This window comes from Pteropus alecto, unplaced genomic scaffold (genome assembly GCF_000325575.1).
Source record: "Pteropus alecto unplaced genomic scaffold, ASM32557v1 scaffold79, whole genome shotgun sequence".
NCBI lineage: Eukaryota > Metazoa > Chordata > Mammalia > Chiroptera > Pteropodidae > Pteropus > Pteropus alecto.
The window spans coordinates 18,764,141-18,770,170 of record NW_006494612.1 but is presented as its reverse complement, the minus strand read 5'-3'; positions in this window follow the sequence as shown (position 1 = coordinate 18,770,170).

The window sequence follows — 6,030 nt, the reverse complement described above, 5'->3', positions numbered from 1 at the left end:
AATTGCCCTATTTGGAAGGTATTGCTTAGTATGAAGTGGGCAAAAGAGCGTAGGGGTGGGGGAGGGGAGGTAATAGGATAGGCTGGAATGGGGAAAATGGAGGTTGAGAGTTAAGAGAAAGAAAAGGGAGATGGAGTTGATAAACCAATTGTAAAACCTAGTTTCAAAATCACTTGCAATTTCTGTGACTATTGCTGAGAGTTTTTCTGAGTTTGGTGTTTCAATTTGTATTAGTTAGAGCCAACTTTTCAGTTTATTCCATTGCTAAATAATTAATCTGCCCTCGGGCTCCTTAGTAAGCTGATCAGCAGCTGTATTACAACTGGACAAAATAGTTCTGTGATAGGTCTTGTCATTTACCAACTCAGGTGTCATTTTTTTTCTTTGAGAAATCATACTTTTGGATCTGAGTAATTTCTTCTTAATGCAGGAATAGGTCTCAGTAATTTAAAGGGATTTCTAATGTTTTCCCTAGTCTCCTCAAACATGTCCTTTTGTAAAGATGAATAGATTCTGTACTATTTATTTATTTTTTGACAGTTTTGTGAAGAATTTGGAGGACCTGGTGGGTCGTCCTAATCTCTTCTCTTACCACAATCCAAGGATAACTGGCAGAATGAAAAAAAAGGATAACAGAGGAGGCAGAAATTTACAAGTTCTGTGATTCAGAGATGAATAACCTTAGATTACATTTTAACAAATAGCCTTTCATAATGTAGAAACCGCTCTCATTCCTATTTAACCCTGACAAGTCGGTAATTAGCACATGCTTAAGGGATGCACTCTAAAATTTCAGGTAAGGCACCCTAACTTTCTGTAACTTGTCATTTTTCATCTAAAAAGATTTAAGAAGCAGGAAGATAGAAGGTGTTCATTTAGCTTATGAATCTGCAAAACTATATACCCATTCTCCTGGGGGTAGTTTTGTTTGTTTTACTTATTTTTTGGTAGGCTTAATTCTTGGTTTAGAAAAATAAAACCAGTACATTAAAATATAAAGAAGAAATCAGGGCGAAAGGAAAACAGGGTAGAATAGTAAAATAAGACCTCCTTTGTCAAAAATTAATTGACCATCTAAGCTTGAGTTTATTTCTAGGCTCTCTATTCTGTTCCATTGATCTATGCATTTGTTTTTTTGCTAGTAACATTCTGTTTTGAGTACTATAGGTTTGCGATATAGTTTAAAATCAGGAAATGTGAAACCTCTAACTTTGTTCTTTTTTCTCAAGATTGCTTTGGCCATTTGAGATCTTTTGTTGTTCCATACACATGTTATAATTATTTGTTCTAGCTCTGTGAAAAATGCCTTTGATATTTTGATAGGGAATGCATTTCTCTGTAGATTGCTTTGTGTATAAACATTTGAATGATAGTAATTCCCCAATTCATGAGTACATTATGTCTTTCTATTTATTTGTGTTTTCTTCACTTTTTTTTCATCAATGTCTTATAGCTTTCAGAGTATAGGTATTTTACCTCCTTAGCTAAATTTGTTTCTCTTTGATGCAAATGGGACTGTTTTCTTAATTTCTCTTTCTGATAGTTCATTATTAGTGTATAAAAGTGCAACAAATTTATGAAGATTAATTTTATATTCTGCACCTTTACTGAATTCACTTATTTAATTCTAATAGGTTCTGATAGTTCATTATTAGTGTATAAAAATGCAACAAATTTATGAAGATTAATTTTATATCCTGCACCTTTACTTTTTGGTGGAATCTTTAGAGATTTTTATATATAGCATCATATCATCTGCAAATAATGACAATTTTGCTTCTTTCTTTCTAATTTGGCTACCTCCATTGCTTCTCTCTTATGAGGACCTAGTGAATTACATTGAACTCATCCAGCTATTCCTAGATGATATTGCAGTCTCAAGATTCTTAAGTTAGCACATCTGCAAAGTCTCTTTTTCTACATTAGAAAACATATTTACATATTCATAGTTTTCAGAGACATATATATATATTTTTTGGTGGTGGCGGGGGAGGGAGTCAAGTTGTCATTATTCTGCCTACCATCCCATGTAAAGTGTTTTTAAAAATTAGCTATTTTGATTATTTCTTATGTACATTCACATTGTCCATCAGGCTTCTCTAAAGTTTATATAAATTACTTAAGTGGCTATTTTACAGCATGCAGAAACTTAAATAAAACTAGGTTTTCACCAATTCACCTCTGATTCTTTCCCCAAACAGTTGTAACTTCTTATCCTTTGACTTTCTGCTGAGATCCGTGGACTATTAATTTATACCAGCTGTAGTTGTCAATAAGTAAAAGGGCTAATTGACTATTTCATTATGACCCCAAATAAATTGCATGTGATTTTAATACTCCATTGTGCTCATATGGCTATTTCTTAATAACTCCTCTTTAAGCTTATTAAATGTAGGCAGTTGTGAAACTTTGAAAGCATACAAAACCGATGTTATAAGAAATCTATATTTTATGCATTTTCCAACAAAGATTCTCAAATGATTTGAAAAGTCAACAATAAAATGAGAACTCATCTCCAGGATAAACAGGTATCACAGTCAATGAGACGTACGTTTTGGTTGGTCATCAAGAGAAAATTATTTCATAAAAAGCCTATTCAAGTAAGAGGTTCAAGAGCCAACACATAGTTTGTACCCCAATCCCCCCTTTTTTATTGCCAGTTGCAACTATCTCTTCCTTTAAGATCTAGCTCAAAATAGGTCATTGCCATCAAACTTTACCTTTCAACTGCACTTTACCATGACCTAATACTTTGCTTTGACATTTATGTTATAACCCATACACACATGCACACATATATGCATGTGCACACGCACACCCCATATGGTTTGTTGTCTCTTGATTTTTTTGGTCTGTTAAATGTAAACTGCTAATTCTCTTGTGTCCTTCATAGAGTAACTAACACTGTGTTGTACACTTAATAAATGCTTGCAAATGACAAAATGAATTCTTTGCTTTGGTTAAAGAGGACTTCAGCAGCGAAATGAGCTCCTATGTTTGCATGTAGGTTTTAATGATTCATTTTCTTGTCAGACTTGCCCTGGTTATAAATGCTGTGGCAACAACAGCAGTGTAAAGGGAAGATTTTATTGGAGAATGTTTGGAGGATTAGAAAAATCTCTAGAGCTTGATAAGCATCACATTTTGTGTTCAGAATTTTATTTCATTCTCTCTTCAGACCAGAATAAGCAGAAAAGAGAGATGGCAGGATCCACAGGGTTCCATATGTGAAGCCGGCCCCAAAAACCCCTCCAGAAGTAAGTAGGAGGAAAGAAAGAGCATAATCATTAGATAATTTCTCATTCAGCTGTGTTAATTCTCCTCGGGCTGCAACTCTGCATATGAGCTTTTAACCCTGCAAAATGTATTATTGAATACGAGATGTATTTAATTAATTTTAAGAGTTATCCTCTTTCCCGGTTTTTACTAAAGTAATAAACAATAACAAAAAAATACTTCAGGATAATTTGTCTATTCAAACCAAAAGAATTCAAACAGGATTCAATGGGATGCTATATACCTCGTTCCTTTATACCTTTTTTTCTTATAGTGAGCCGGGGATGGGGTGTGGGGTGGGAGGGATACTTTTTTTCTTTTGGCATGGAAATTGCTTACTAATATAAAGGATGAATAAGGCCTCACATAATGTTCCAGAAAAGGTAATTTATCAAACACATGCTAGAGTATTATGAAGACCAAACATTCCCCTCCTCCTCCCCAATTTCAATCTTTTCCTAACATCATTAGGCTAGGCTTTTTAAAAATGGAAGCGACTCTGAAGTCATCTGAAGTCAGAATATACCAGCTCTGAAAGTGACTGTCACTGTCCCATCCCTCCACTTCAATTCAATTTACACTTTTATGATTGGCTTCCTTTTTGACCCATGCTTGTTAATTATATGCAGCTGTAGGCAAATTACTCTTCCAAATTGGCAACACCGAGTTCTCAAGCTGCTCACTTTTTTTTTCTTCCCTGGATAAACCCTTTGGAGCATGCATTTTCTTAGTGCTTCTGAACTAATTCCCAGTTATAGATATTTTAAAGGGTTCAAGGGACTTACAAAATAACTCTGGTTTTAAGTACAGTGCATTTCTTTCCATTTTATTCAAAATTACCTAAGAACATACAGAGAGGAGAATTTCCTTAGAGACTTAGAAACTTGTCCGTCCCTATTTTATTTGTTTCTAGATGCTCTGGTGTCAAGATCTAGGTAGTAACTGGCCAGGTCCCAGCATTATTTCAGGGAGCAACTAGGCTTTGCCCTACAGTAGATGCAAATGCTCATCCAGAACAATGGCTTTCAAAAGCATCAGAGGCACTTATTTATTTTATTTTCTGGAAATCCCTGTTCTGTTCAAGGGCTATCTCATAGGAAATTCCCTGCCCTCCCTGCCCAAAGGACTCTATTGATAACATGCATACCTGTGCAAGACCATTACTGTAAGGAAGTGCTTTTAATCTCCTTCTCCTCCTTCTCCTTAGTCTTCTCATTTCAAAGAGAAAATAGAAGCTCATTTCCACCCACAGCCCAAGAGGCTCTGTCTAATGGATGTCATTAAGGATTTTGACATCTAACTCAAATGAAAGTTTTAGAGATGAGAATTAGGTTCATATGGGGGGGGGCGGGGTGGAGACGAGATTCAAAATCAAAATATGCAGGTCAGAGTGACAGCTCCGCTATTGGTCAGTGTTATAACCTTGGCCAGTATTTTAATCCCTCTAAACTTTTCTTTTTCTCATTAGTTAATATTAAATTAATAATACTACCTGACCTATCTACTTCACAGGGTTGGAGTGAGGATAAATTGAGAACATATGGGTGAAGAGGACTTTCAAACTAAAAAGCATAACACAAGCGATTAGTTATTATTAACAAGCTGATAATATTATGTAATTGCTAATAAATATATGCTGGGGGTATACTCACAGCCTGTCATTGGGTAAATCTTGCTTCTGCTGGGTATGACTTTGAACATAATCCTTCAGAGGAACAAGAGAAGGAAAAGAACATTTACTCAGCAATTGTTATCGCCTAGGCCCTTTTATATCTTTACCTATAAGTAAATTTACATCTATAGGAAAAATATATATTTAAAAATATTTATATTTCATTTAATCCTTTGAAAAATCTGATTAGCCTCATTTTCATATGAAGAAAACTGAAATACAGATATAGTAAATGCTGCTTATAGCAATATTTCCCAAATTCTGTTCCCTGGAACCATAATCCTGAGAAATACTTCTCGATTAAAGAGATCTATGGCATGAAACTTTGAAAAAGAATATATTCTTTCCCCATTTCCAGCTTATTGACAGTGTACAATACTATATTGATAACCATGGTAAAGTTCTATAGTAAAGAAGCCTGGTATAGTTAAGGAAGCTGTTTAACTTTGTTTAGTCCAGAGTTCTCCAAGCTTATTTTATGTGGGGGCCTTATTTTCCAATTACACTTAATAAATTTCGATAGAGCAAGAATCTTACAGAAACGATTTTGTCGAATGCAGATCTAAATTCATGATTGGAGTTACTATGCGGTATATCTGCAATCAAAATACAAATCGGTCCTCTTTAAAAAGATATGCTATAATTATATACCAAAAAAAGTAGAATAAAGGACAGTTATTAATTTTTATTATTTTACTTCTATCACTAATTATATCAATATTATAGTTTGGTTTTTTTCAGTCTTCTTTTCTTAGCTGTAATTACAGTACATGTTTACTTTCGACTTTTGATTTTTTCTAGTAAAATATACATAATATAAAAGTTAGTATTTAAACTATTTTTAAGCATATGGTTCAATAGCTTTAAGTACATTAATATTGTTGTGCAACCATCACCACCATCCTTCTGCAGAACTTTTTCATCTTTCCAAATTGAAACTCTACACTGTCTTCTGATTATTTTTACCCAACATTTTATCATAAGCATTTTCTCACATTGCAACTTACTCTTTTCTAATAATCTTTATTTCTAGTTGCTATGAGATATTCTATCCAGATAATGCTCATAAATCTGCCTATTGT